The sequence below is a fragment of the Triticum urartu genome, chromosome 1A (assembly GCF_056163025.1).
Source record: "Triticum urartu cultivar PI428250 chromosome 1A, HENAU_Tu73, whole genome shotgun sequence".
Classification (NCBI taxonomy): Eukaryota; Viridiplantae; Streptophyta; class Magnoliopsida; order Poales; family Poaceae; genus Triticum; species Triticum urartu.
The window spans coordinates 384308252-384322863 of NC_141873.1; positions in this window are offsets into that span (position 1 = coordinate 384308252).

The window sequence follows — 14612 nt, forward strand, 5'->3', positions numbered from 1 at the left end:
ATAAAAAATTCAAAAAAATTCAAAAATTGGGAAACCTTCGCATTGTGTTATTCTAGGTGGCCAAGTTCCTAGGAAAAATAACAAACTTGTAATACGGCAATTATTTTAAAAAAGTGTTCTCAGAAACGAGCTATCACGTGTGGAGATCCATGGCTTTCAAGCTAAATGATCAATCTTATGGCCACATCCATGGCATAGGTTGTTCAAATGATCTCATATTGTGCACAAGGGTGCATATTGTAATGGCAAACGATGTTGCCTAAGGAAGTTTTCATTTTCTTTGGACGAAAAAACCATTTTCCATTTTTGAGTGCCCAAAAGGAGGTTTTTTTTGTGAAGGACCTACCAAATAATTGTTGCAAAATTTGAACAAATCAATTTTCTCAAAAACTAGGACATATTTAATGTACAATTGACAAGATGATTGGGTGTAAAATGTTTTTATCCACCTCTCATGAAAAAGACAAATTTCCGCCGATTCAGCTGGAAGCGGGTCAAATTTGAACTGTAGCTACCTTGTAGCTTGCTCTTTATTTTTTTCAAAAATCATTTCTAGGTACATAAGTATCTATTTAATCATAGAAACACCAAAAAAGTTCCAAGATTCAACCACTAGCTAGGAACGGTCATTCCCGCCGTTTTGACCGCATTTTGAAACGGGCATAAAAAATTCAAAAAAAATCAAAAAATTGGGAAACCTTCGCATTGTGTCATTCTAGGTGGCCAAGTTCCTAGGAAAAATAACAAACTTGTAATACGGCAATTATTTTAAAAAAGTGTTCTCAGAAACGAGCTATCACGTGTGGAGATCCATGGCTTTCAAGCTAAATGATCAATCTTATGGCCACATCCATGGCATAGTTTGTTCAAATGATCTCATATTGTGCACAAGGGTGCATATTGGAATGGCAAACAATGTTTCCTAAGGAAGTTTTCATTTTCTTTGGACGAAAAAACCATTTTCCATTTCTGAGTGCCCAAAAGGAGGTTTTTTTTGTGAAGGACCTACCAAATAATTGTTGCAAAATTTGACCAAATCAATTTTCTCAAAAACTAGGACATATTTAATGTACAATTGACAAGATGATTGGGTGTAAAATGTTTTTATCCACCTCTCATGAAAAAGACAAATTTCCGCCGATTCAGTTGGAAGCGGGTCAAATTTGAACTGTAGCTCCCTTGTAGTTTGCTCTTTATTTTTTTCAAAAATCATTTCTAGGTACATAAGTATCTATTTAATCATAGAAACACCAAAAAAGTTTCAAGATTCAACCACTAGCTAGGAACGGTCATTCCCGCCGTTTTGACCGCATTTTGAAACGGGCATAAAAAATTCAAAAAAAATCAAAAATTGGGAAACCTTCGCATTGTGTCATTCTAGGTGGCCAAGTTCCTAGGAAAAATAACAAACTTGTAATACGGCAATTATTTTAAAAAAGTGTTCTCAGAAACGAGCTATCACGTGTGGAGATCCATGGCTTTCAAGCTAAATGATCAATCTTATGGCCACATCCATGGCATAGTTTGTTCAAATGATCTCATATTGTGCACAAGGGTGCATATTGGAATGGCAAACAATGTTGCCTCAGGAAGTTTTCATTTTCTTTGGACGAAAAAACCATTTTCCATTTTTGAGTGCCCAAAAGGAGGTTTTTTTGTGAAGGACCTACCAAATAATTGTTGCAAAATTTGACCAAATCAATTTTCTCAAAAACTAGGACATATTTAATGTACAATTGACAAGATGATTGGGTGTAAAATGTTTTTATCCACCTCTCATGAAAAAGACAAATTTCCGCCGATTCAGCTGGAAGCGGGTCAAATTTGAACTGTAGCTACCTTGTAGCTTGCTCTTTATTTTTTTCAAAAATCATTTCTAGGTACATAAGTATCTATTTAATCATAGAAACACCAAAAAAGTTCCAAGATTCAACCACTAGCTAGGAACGGTCATTCCCGCCGTTTTGACCGCATTTTGAAACGGGCATAAAAAATTCAAAAAAAATCAAAAATTGGGAAACCTTCGCATTGTGTCATTCTAGGTGGCCAAGTTCCTAGGAAAAATAACAAACTTGTAATACGGCAATTATTTTAAAAAAGTGTTCTTCGAAACGAGCTATCACGTGTGGAGATCCATGGCTTTCAAGCTAAATGATCAATCTTATGGCCACATCCATGGCATAGTTTGTTCAAATGATCTCATATTGTGCAAAAGGGTGCATATTGGAATGGCAAACAATGTTTCCTAAGGAAGTTTTCATTTTCTTTGGACGAAAAAACCATTTTCCATTTTTGAGTGCCCAAAAGGAGGTTTTTTTTGTGAAGGACCTACCAAATAATTGTTGCAAAATTTGACCAAATCAATTTTCTCAAAAAGTAGGACATATTTAATGTACAATTGACAAGATGATTGGGTGTAAAATGTTTTTATCCACCTCTCATGAAAAAGACAAATTTCCGCCGATTCAGCTGGAAGCGGGTCAAATTTGAACTGTAGCTACCTTGTAGTTTGCTCTTTATTTTTTTCAAAAATCATTTCTAGGTACATAAGTATCTATTTAATCATAGAAACACCAAAAAAGTTTCAAGATTCAACCACTAGCTAGGAACGGTCATTCCCGCCGTTTTGACCGCATTTTGAAACGGGCATAAAAAATTCAAAAAAATTCAAAAATTGGGAAACCTTCGCATTGTGTCATTCTAGGTGGCCAAGTTCCTAGGAAAAATAACAAACTTGTAATACGGCAATTATTTTAAAAAAGTGTTCTCAGAAACGAGCTATCACGTGTGGAGATCCATGGCTTTCAAGCTAAATGATCAATCTTATGGCCACATCCATGGCATAGGTTGTTCAAATGATCTCATATTGTGCACAAGGGTGCATATTGTAATGGCAAACGATGTTGCCTAAGGAAGTTTTCATTTTCTTTGGACGAAAAAACCATTTTCCATTTTTGAGTGCCCAAAAGGAGGTTTTTTTTGTGAAGGACCTACCAAATAATTGTTGCAAAATTTGACCAAATCAATTTTCTCGAAAACTAGGACATATTTAATGTACAATTGACAAGATGATTGGGTGTAAAATGTTTTTATCCACCTCTCATGAAAAAGACAAATTTCCGCCGATTCAGCTGGAAGCGGGTCAAATTTGAACTGTAGCCACCTTGTAGTTTGCTCTTTATTTTTTTCAAAAATCATTTCTAGGTACATAAGTATCTATTTAATCATAGAAACACCAAAAAAGGTTCAAGATTCAACCACTAGCTAGGAACGGTCATTCCCGCCGTTTTGACCGCATTTTGAAACGGGCATAAAAAATTCAAAAAAAAATCAAAAAATTGGGAAACCTTCGCATTGTGTCATTCTAGGTGGCCAAGTTCCTAGGAAAAATAACAAAATTGTAATACGGCAATTATTTTAAAAAAGTGTTCTCAGAAACGAGCTATCACGTGTGGAGATCCATGGCTTTCAAGCTAAATGATCAATCTTATGGCCACATCCATGGCATAGTTTGTTCAAATGATCTCATATTGTGCACAAGGGTGCATATTCTAATGGCAAACAATGTTGCCTAAGGAAGTTTTCATTTTCTTTGGACGAAAAAACCATTTTCCATTTTTGAGTGCCCAAAAGGAGGTTTTTTTTGTGAAGGACCTACCAAATAATTGTTGCAAAATTTGACCAAATCAATTTTCTCAAAAACTAGGACATATTTAATGTACAATTGACAAGATGATTGGGTGTAAAATGTTTTTATCCACCTCTCATGAAAAAGACAAATTTCCGCCGATTCAGCTGGAAGCGGGTCAAATTTGAACTGTAGCTCCCTTGTAGTTTGCTCTTTATTTTTTCCAAAAATCATTCTAGGTACATAAGTATCTATTTAATCATAGAAACACCAAAAAAGTTTCAAGATTCAACCAGTAGCTAGGAACGGTCATTCCCGCCGTTTTGACCGCATTTTGAAACGGGCATAAAAAATTCAAAAAAATTCAAAAATTGGGAAACCTTCGCATTGTGTCATTCTAGGTGTCCAAGTTCCTAGGGAAAATAACAAACTTGTAATACGGCAATTATTTTAAAAAAGTGTTCTTAGAAACGAGCTATCACGTGTGGAGATCCATGGCTTTCAAGCTAAATGATCAATCTTATGGCCACATCCATGGCATAGTTTGTTCAAATGATCTCATATTGTGCACAAGGGTGCATATTGGAATGGCAAACAATGTTTCCTAAGGAAGTTTTCATTTTCTTTGGACGAAAAAACCATTTTCCATTTTTGAGTGCCCAAAAGGAGGTTTTTTTTGTGAAGGACCTACCAAATAATTGTTGCAAAATTTGACCAAATCAATTTTCTCAAAAACTAGGACATATTTAATGTACAATTGACAAGATGATTGGGTGTAAAATGTTTTTATCCACCTCTCATGAAAAAGACAAATTTCCGCCGATTCAGCTGGAAGCGGGTCAAATTTGAACTGTAGCTACCTTGTAGTTTGCTCTTTATTTTTTTCAAAAATCATTTCTAGGTACATAAGTATCTATTTAATCATAGAAACACCAAAAAAGTTTCAAGATTCAACCACTAGCTAGGAACGGTCATTCCCGCCGTTTTGACCGCATTTTGAAACGGGCATAAAAAATTCAAAAAAAATCAAAAATTGGGAAACCTTCGCATTGTGTCATTCTAGGTGGCCAAGTTCCTAGGAAAAATAACAAACTTGTAATACGGCAATTATTTTAAAAAAGTGTTCTTCGAAACGAGCTATCACGTGTGGAGATCCATGGCTTTCAAGCTAAATGATCAATCTTATGGCCACATCCATGGCATAGTTTGTTCAAATGATCTCATATTGTGCAAAAGGGTGCATATTGGAATGGCAAACAATGTTTCCTAAGGAAGTTTTCATTTTCTTTGGACGAAAAAACCATTTTCCATTTTTGAGTGCCCAAAAGGAGGTTTTTTTTGTGAAGGACCTACCAAATAATTGTTGCAAAATTTGACCAAATCAATTTTCTCAAAAAGTAGGACATATTTAATGTACAATTGACAAGATGATTGGGTGTAAAATGTTTTTATCCACCTCTCATGAAAAAGACAAATTTCCGCCGATTCAGCTGGAAGCGGGTCAAATTTGAACTGTAGCTACCTTGTAGTTTGCTCTTTATTTTTTTCAAAAATCATTTCTAGGTACATAAGTATCTATTTAATCATAGAAACACCAAAAAAGTTTCAAGATTCAACCACTAGCTAGGAACGGTCATTCCCGCCGTTTTGACCGCATTTTGAAACGGGCATAAAAAATTCAAAAAAATTCAAAAATTGGGAAACCTTCGCATTGTGTCATTCTAGGTGGCCAAGTTCCTAGGAAAAATAACAAACTTGTAATACGGCAATTATTTTAAAAAAGTGTTCTCAGAAACGAGCTATCACGTGTGGAGATCCATGGCTTTCAAGCTAAATGATCAATCTTATGGCCACATCCATGGCATAGGTTGTTCAAATGATCTCATATTGTGCACAAGGGTGCATATTGTAATGGCAAACGATGTTGCCTAAGGAAGTTTTCATTTTCTTTGGACGAAAAAACCATTTTCCATTTTTGAGTGCCCAAAAGGAGGTTTTTTTTGTGAAGGACCTACCAAATAATTGTTGCAAAATTTGACCAAATCAATTTTCTCGAAAACTAGGACATATTTAATGTACAATTGACAAGATGATTGGGTGTAAAATGTTTTTATCCACCTCTCATGAAAAAGACAAATTTCCGCCGATTCAGCTGGAAGCGGGTCAAATTTGAACTGTAGCCACCTTGTAGTTTGCTCTTTATTTTTTTCAAAAATAATTTCTAGGTACATAAGTATCTATTTAATCATAGAAACACCAAAAAAGTTCCAAGATTCAACCACTAGCTAGGAACGGTCATTCCCGCCGTTTTGACCGCATTTTGAAACGGGCATAAAAAATTCAAAAAAAAATCAAAAAATTGGGAAACCTTCGCATTGTGTCATTCTAGGTGGCCAAGTTCCTAGGAAAAATAACAAAATTGTAATACGGCAATTATTTTAAAAAAGTGTTCTCAGAAACGAGCTATCACGTGTGGAGATCCATGGCTTTCAAGCTAAATGATCAATCTTATGGCCACATCCATGGCATAGTTTGTTCAAATGATCTCATATTGTGCACAAGGGTGCATATTCTAATGGCAAACAATGTTGCCTAAGGAAGTTTTCATTTTCTTTGGACGAAAAAACCATTTTCCATTTTTGAGTGCCCAAAAGGAGGTTTTTTTTGTGAAGGACCTACCAAATAATTGTTGCAAAATTTGACCAAATCAATTTTCTCAAAAACTAGGACATATTTAATGTACAATTGACAAGATGATTGGGTGTAAAATGTTTTTATCCACCTCTCATGAAAAAGACAAATTTCCGCCGATTCAGCTGGAAGCGGGTCAAATTTGAACTGTAGCTCCCTTGTAGTTTGCTCTTTATTTTTTCCAAAAATCATTCTAGGTACATAAGTATCTATTTAATCATAGAAACACCAAAAAAGTTTCAAGATTCAACCAGTAGCTAGGAACGGTCATTCCCGCCGTTTTGACCGCATTTTGAAACGGGCATAAAAAATTCAAAAAAATTCAAAAATTGGGAAACCTTCGCATTGTGTCATTCTAGGTGTCCAAGTTCCTAGGGAAAATAACAAACTTGTAATACGGCAATTATTTTAAAAAAGTGTTCTTAGAAACGAGCTATCACGTGTGGAGATCCATGGCTTTCAAGCTAAATGATCAATCTTATGGCCACATCCATGGCATAGTTTGTTCAAATGATCTCATATTGTGCACAAGGGTGCATATTGGAATGGCAAACAATGTTTCCTAAGGAAGTTTTCATTTTCTTTGGACGAAAAAACCATTTTCCATTTTTGAGTGCCCAAAAGGAGGTTTTTTTTGTGAAGGACCTACCAAATAATTGTTGCAAAATTTGACCAAATCAATTTTCTCAAAAACTAGGACATATTTAATGTACAATTGACAAGATGATTGGGTGTAAAATGTTTTTATCCACCTCTCATGAAAAAGACAAATTTCCGCCGATTCAGCTGGAAGCGGGTCAAATTTGAACTGTAGCTACCTTGTAGTTTGCTCTTTATTTTTTTCAAAAATCATTTCTAGGTACATAAGTATCTATTTAATCATAGAAACACCAAAAAAGTTTCAAGATTCAACCACTAGCTAGGAACGGTCATTCCCGCCGTTTTGACCGCATTTTGAAACGGGCATAAAAAATTCAAAAAAATTCAAAAATTGGGAAACCTTCGCATTGTGTCATTCTAGGTGGCCAAGTTCCTAGGAAAAATAACAAACTTGTAATACGGCAATTATTTTAAAAAAGTGTTCTTCGAAACGAGCTATCACGTGTGGAGATCCATGGCTTTCAAGCTAAATGATCAATCTTATGGCCACATCCATGGCATAGTTTGTTCAAATGATCTCATATTGTGCACAAGGGTGCATATTGGAATGGCAAACAATGTTTCCTAAGGAAGTTTTCATTTTCTTTGGACGAAAAAACCATTTTCCATTTTTGAGTGCCCAAAAGGAGGTTTTTTTTGTGAAGGACCTACCAAATAATTGTTGCAAAATTTGACCAAATCAATTTTCTCAAAAAGTAGGACATATTTAATGTACAATTGACAAGATGATTGGGTGTAAAATGTTTTTATCCACCTCTCATGAAAAAGACAAATTTCCGCCGATTCAGCTGGAAGCGGGTCAAATTTGAACTGTAGCTACCTTGTAGTTTGCTCTTTATTTTTTTCAAAAATCATTTCTAGGTACATAAGTATCTATTTAATCATAGAAACACCAAAAAAGTTTCAAGATTCAACCACTAGCTAGGAACGGTCATTCCCGCCGTTTTGACCGCATTTTGAAACGGGCATAAAAAATTCAAAAAAATTCAAAAATTGGGAAACCTTCGCATTGTGTCATTCTAGGTGGCCAAGTTCCTAGGAAAAATAACAAACTTGTAATACGGCAATTATTTTAAAAAAGTGTTGTTCGAAACGAGCTATCACGTGTGGAGATCCATGGCTTTCAAGCTAAATGATCAATCTTATGGCCACATCCATGGCATAGTTTGTTCAAATGATCTCATATTGTGCACAAGGGTGCATATTGGAATGGCAAACAATGTTTCCTAAGGAAGTTTTCATTTTCTTTGGACGAAAAAACCATTTTCCATTTTTGAGTGCCCAAAAGGAGGTTTTTTTTGTGAAGGACCTACCAAATAATTGTTGCAAAATTTGACCAAATCAATTTTCTCAAAAAGTAGGACATATTTAATGTACAATTGACAAGATGATTGGGTGTAAAATGTTTTTATCCACCTCTCATGAAAAAGACAAATTTCCGCCGATTCAGCTGGAAGCGGGTCAAATTTGAACTGTAGCTACCTTGTAGTTTGCTCTTTATTTTTTTCAAAAATCATTTCTAGGTACATAAGTATCTATTTAATCATAGAAACACCAAAAAAGTTTCAAGATTCAACCACTAGCTAGGAACGGTCATTCCCGCCGTTTTGACCGCATTTTGAAACGGGCATAAAAAATTCAAAAAAATTCAAAAATTGGGAAACCTTCGCATTGTGTCATTCTAGGTGGCCAAGTTCCTAGGAAAAATAACAAACTTGTAATACGGCAATTATTTTAAAAAAGTGTTCTCAGAAACGAGCTATCACGTGTGGAGATCCATGGCTTTCAAGCTAAATGATCAATCTTATGGCCACATCCATGGCATAGGTTGTTCAAATGATCTCATATTGTGCACAAGGGTGCATATTGTAATGGCAAACGATGTTGCCTAAGGAAGTTTTCATTTTCTTTGGACGAAAAAACCATTTTCCATTTTTGAGTGCCCAAAAGGAGGTTTTTTTTGTGAAGGACCTACCAAATAATTGTTGCAAAATTTGACCAAATCAATTTTCTCGAAAACTAGGACATATTTAATGTACAATTGACAAGATGATTGGGTGTAAAATGTTTTTATCCACCTCTCATGAAAAAGACAAATTTCCGCCGATTCAGCTGGAAGCGGGTCAAATTTGAACTGTAGCCACCTTGTAGTTTGCTCTTTATTTTTTTCAAAAATAATTTCTAGGTACATAAGTATCTATTTAATCATAGAAACACCAAAAAAGTTCCAAGATTCAACCACTAGCTAGGAACGGTCATTCCCGCCGTTTTGACCGCATTTTGAAACGGGCATAAAAAAATCAAAAAAAAATCAAAAAATTGGGAAACCTTCGCATTGTGTCATTCTAGGTGGCCAAGTTCCTAGGAAAAATAACAAAATTGTAATACGGCAATTATTTTAAAAAAGTGTTCTCAGAAACGAGCTATCACGTGTGGAGATCCATGGCTTTCAAGCTAAATGATCAATCTTATGGCCACATCCATGGCATAGTTTGTTCAAATGATCTCATATTGTGCACAAGGGTGCATATTCTAATGGCAAACAATGTTGCCTAAGGAAGTTTTCATTTTCTTTGGACGAAAAAACCATTTTCCATTTTTGAGTGCCCAAAAGGAGGTTTTTTTTGTGAAGGACCTACCAAATAATTGTTGCAAAATTTGACCAAATCAATTTTCTCAAAAACTAGGACATATTTAATGTACAATTGACAAGATGATTGGGTGTAAAATGTTTTTATCCACCTCTCGTGAAAAAGACAAATTTCCGCCGATTCAGATGGAAGCGGGTCAAATTTGAACTGCAGCTGCCTCATAGTTTGCTATTTATTTTTTCCAAAAATCATTTCTAGTTACATAAGGACCTATTTAATCATAGAAACACCAAAAAAGTTCCAAGATTCAACCACTAGCTAGGAACGGTCATTCCCGCCGTTTTGACCGCATTTTGAAACGGGCATAAAAAATTCAAAAAAATCAAAAAATTGGGAAACCTTCGCATTGTGTCATTCTAGGTGGCCAAGTTCCTAGGAAAAATAACAAACTTGTAATACGGCAATTATTTTAAAAAAGTGTTCTCAGAAACGAGCTATCACGTGTGGAGATCCATGGCTTTCAAGCTTAATGATCAATCTTATGGCCACATCCATGGCATAGTTTGTTCAAATGATCTCATATTGTGCACAAGGGTGCATATTGTAATGGCAAACAATGTTGCCTAAGGAAGTTTTCATTTTCTTTGGACGAAAAAACCATTTTCCATTTTTGAGTGCCCAAAAGGAGGTTTTTTTTGTGAAGGACCTACCAAATAATTGTTGCAAAATTTGACCAAATCAATTTTCTGAAAAACTAGGACATATTTAATGTACAATTGACAAGATGATTGGGTGTAAAATGTTTTTATCCACCTCTCGTGAAAAAGACAAATTTCCGCCGATTCAGCTGGAAGCGGGTCAAATTTGAACTGCAGCTGCCTCATAGTTTGCTATTTATTTTTTCCAAAAATCATTTCTAGTTACATAAGGACCTATTTAATCATAAATACATGGTTTGGTGGCGATACGTCGAGGTTTGGGTGGTGGCCGAGGGCCCCAACTCTAGAGCGCGCAAACTCGCATGCCCACCGCGTGGTCACCGCGTGACCGTGGTGTTGCCATGTGTTCTGGGCGGCTAGGCATGTCTAGTGGGTTGGGCACTCCCCAGGTTGGTGCTAGGAAGAAAATTACAACATAAGATTCTCACGAGGAGGCCGATCGATGCTTAAACATGAATTAGCAGCTAAGTGTTTGATTAGCGATACGGGAAATGCACATGGCCAATTGGCGTGAGTTTTGGCTGAGCGTGATCATCTACTAAGGAGAATGTCTTCACAAATTTTTAGCTCAAAAGGAGGATCCTAGGTGGTACTTGCTTTTCAAAGTACCACGCTGGACAAAAATATGAATGTTGAAGCTGGGCTCAAAATAATGAATGGAGTGAGCTGAAATTTTGTGGAGGATGGTTATTTGGGCATAGGAAAGCATTGTAGAAAATTGATACCATTTGGACATGCCAAAGTAGTACTTCCTTCACAATGCTCTTCTATGGACAAAAACTTGGGAAAACTAGTGAGAGAGATTGGATGAATGAAATGAGCTCAAAATTGGTGTAGGTAAGTTACTTAGGTATGGTCATGCGCTGGTAATTTTCAGATCATTTGGGTAAGCCTAGCTAGTACTTACTTCACAAAGCTTCTCTCGAGATAGAAACTTTGGAAATTTCCCGAGAAAGATTTACTAGGAAAATTGAGCTGAATATTATCATGTGGCAATGATTTGGGTATGGAAGAGTGCCCGAAAAGTTTGAGGGTAATAGGAGGGGTCTATATAACACTTGCTTTGCAACGTGCCAATTTGGCCATAAAATATAAATTGAACCTGGGATCACATAGATGATTTGACTGAGCTGCAATTTGGAGGAGAGTGATAATTTGGGCATATGAAGGAACTGTATAAATTTCATGTCATTTAGAGGTATAAAAAAGGTACTTCCTTCACAATGCTTCTAGGTGGACAAAAACTTTGGAAATTTGCCGAGGAAGATTTGCTAGGCAAATGGAGCTGAATTTTGTCATGCGGTAATGATTTGGATAGGAAAGAGTGCCCAAAAATTCCGAGGGCAATCAAGAATATATAAATAGCACTTCCTTCATAAAGTGTTGTTGTGAACAGAATAGGAAAATGAATATTGTTGAATTATTTTTGAACTAGGCAAGGAAGGATTTTTACATATTTGATGAAGATATGCCCCAAAGAATTTATGAGATTTTTTTGGGAATGATAGAAATATAGGTTGCTTCACAACCTAGGGCAAAAACTGCCACATGGACATGACACATAGGCAAAACTGATGAGATGGCGCCTATTCATCACAACCCACCACAATCTACAAGGCTATGACCATCTATATTGGTCATTAACAACTAGAAATAAGGCAACGGACTAGCACTGTTTGCTTTGTGACCATTTCGTGTAAGGAAATTACGTCCTTTCTGACCAAAATGGTCGCAATGGTTTAGGGTTTGGAGCCCCCTGAACAGCTTTTGACCAATTGGTCTAAAATGGTCATAAATTTATGACCAATTCTTTGAGGGTCACTGACAGAAGGTCATAAGTTGACATATTTCTTGTAGTGTCTGACGGTGCCAGCAGCGACAACACCATGTCCTTGCTGTTGCAAGGCGCCATTTCGATGGCATGGTGACGTGGTGAAGGTGCTTGAGGGCCAGCGGCTCTGTTGGGCGTAGCGACCTGGTCGACTCGCTCTGGGGGAGGTGCACACGCGATGGTCGCTCCCGTGGCGGGGGCGGCTGGAGGGCGGCGATTCGCCCCGGACCTAGCGCCACCACTGTGGTTGTGCCCATCGGCGAGAGGTAGGGGTGTGGATGGGATAACCCCTTCACCCATACCTCGTGGAGCATGCCCACCGAGATGTTGCTGATGCTGCTCTCCTCCGGTGTCTCCTGCTACTGCTTCGGTTGTGGGGGAGGTGGTGATGGTGCCGCCTACTCTGACCACATCCCCATTAGCGTCCACATCCTCCTGCACCTCTGCATCCTTTGTAGCGTTGGTGGCCGTGGGCGGCGAAGCCTTCGAGGTGGACGGGTGAGCTGAGGCACCGGATTTCTTTTTGGGCACCATGGTTGATGGCGCCGTCGAAGATGAAGTGGCGATGAAGATGACATGCTGCTCATGCTTTCAGGTTCGCACAAGTGATCCCCCTACCTGGCGCACCAAAGATTTCGCGGGAAACCACGACCACCTATGGGACCAAAGGTCCCTTGCTGGTTCGGCGGGGGGGTGGCATGTTGCACCAAGAGCGAGCATGGGGCAGCAGGACAGAGATCACATGGGCAGTTTTACCTAGGTTCGGGCCGCCGTGAGGCATAAAACCCTACTCCTGCTTTGGTGGATTAATGGTGGAAAAATGGTGCTGGTCGCAACAAGTTTTCCCGGTAGGTTTGCCTCAGGGCGAAACGACTATGTGCGTATGAAATGCAAGGGGGTGGATTCACTAATCCAGGGTCTAACCCTTTCTAAGGTTGCCTCGGGCCCCCTTTTATAGTCTAAGGGATCACCACAGTGGGAGATTAGTCATTATGCACTGATAAGATAGCAAATAGTGCTATCATACCTAACTCTGCAGGCTGATAGAGGGCATTTAATGAACTGCTCAACGTCACATCATTGCTCGCCCGACAAGCCTTCCAAGGCTGTTTTGCCAGCTTCGCGCATGCTTGCTCGACACGTCGCTGGACGGGTGTCGTCTATAGGTATTTCTTGTAGAAAGAGGCTGCCATGTAGCAAATGGCTTCCACTCAGACACTTTGCGGCTTGACACCGCATTGATCGACGACGTGCGTCATGGTGAAGTCGTTTTGGTGAGCTGGCTCCGCTTCCGCGAGTCCCGGCAGGCCCTGCCGAGCGTCTTGGAGGTTTTCTTCCGGGGGAGACCCCGTCCTTGCCAGGCTCGCCTGCCCGGCAAGGGAGGCTTTTCTCTTGGTAGTTTCTTGCTTCTATGGCTTGGTCTTGGTCCTCTTGATCTGCACATTGGTCCTTTGAAGATCTCATTCTCTTGTACTTTGGCTTGATCTTGGTGTTGTAATCTTGCTCCCATGCCTGTGCATAGTCTGGGCAACGAACCCAGGGTTTGTTGCACCGACATAGAGGGAGCGTGCGATGGTGATCGTATCAACCTTGGAATTACTTGCAACACACATAGTCACTTCGCTCTTTAACTAGTCTCTTGTTCATTCTGCAACTCCTGTTTTGAGTTACTAATCTTAGCAACTGAACCGGTATCAAATACCCAGTGGTTGCTATGAACACTAGTAAATTAGAAATCAATAGCATGTATATCATATATACCTTTGTTCACTTTGCCATCCTTCTTATCCGCCAAGTATTTGGGGCAGTTCTGCTTCCAGTGACCATTTCCTTTGCAATAGACCACTCAGTTTCAGGCTTGGGTCCAGCTTTGGGCTTCTTCCCGGGAGTGGAAACTTTCTTTCCATTCTTCTTGAAGTTCCCTTTCTTTCCCTTTGCCCTTTTTCTTGAAAATAGTGGTCTTGTTAACCATCAACACTTGATGCTCTTTCTTGATTTCTACCTTCGCCGATTTCAGCATCGCAAAGAGCTCGGGAATCATTTTCGTCATCCCTTACATATTATAGTTCATCACGAGGTTCTAGTAGCTTGGTGATAGTGACTAGAGAACTATGTCAATCACTATTTTATCTGGAAGACTAACTCCCACTTGATTCTAGCGATTGTAGTACCCAGACATTCTGAGCACATGCTCACTAGCTGAGTTATTCTCCTCCATCTTGTAGCCAAAGTACATGTCAGAGGTCTCATACCTCTCGACACGGGCATGAGTCTGAAATACCAATTTCAGCTCTTGGAACATCTTATATGCTTCGTGCATTCAAAATGTTTTTGAAGTCCCGGTTCTAAGCCATAAAGCATGATGCACTAAACTATTAAGTAGTCATCAGATCAAGCTTGCAAAATGTTCATAACGTCTGCATCTTCTCCTGCAACAGGTTCATCACCTAGTGGTGCATCAAGGACATAATTCTTCTGTGCAGCAATGAGGA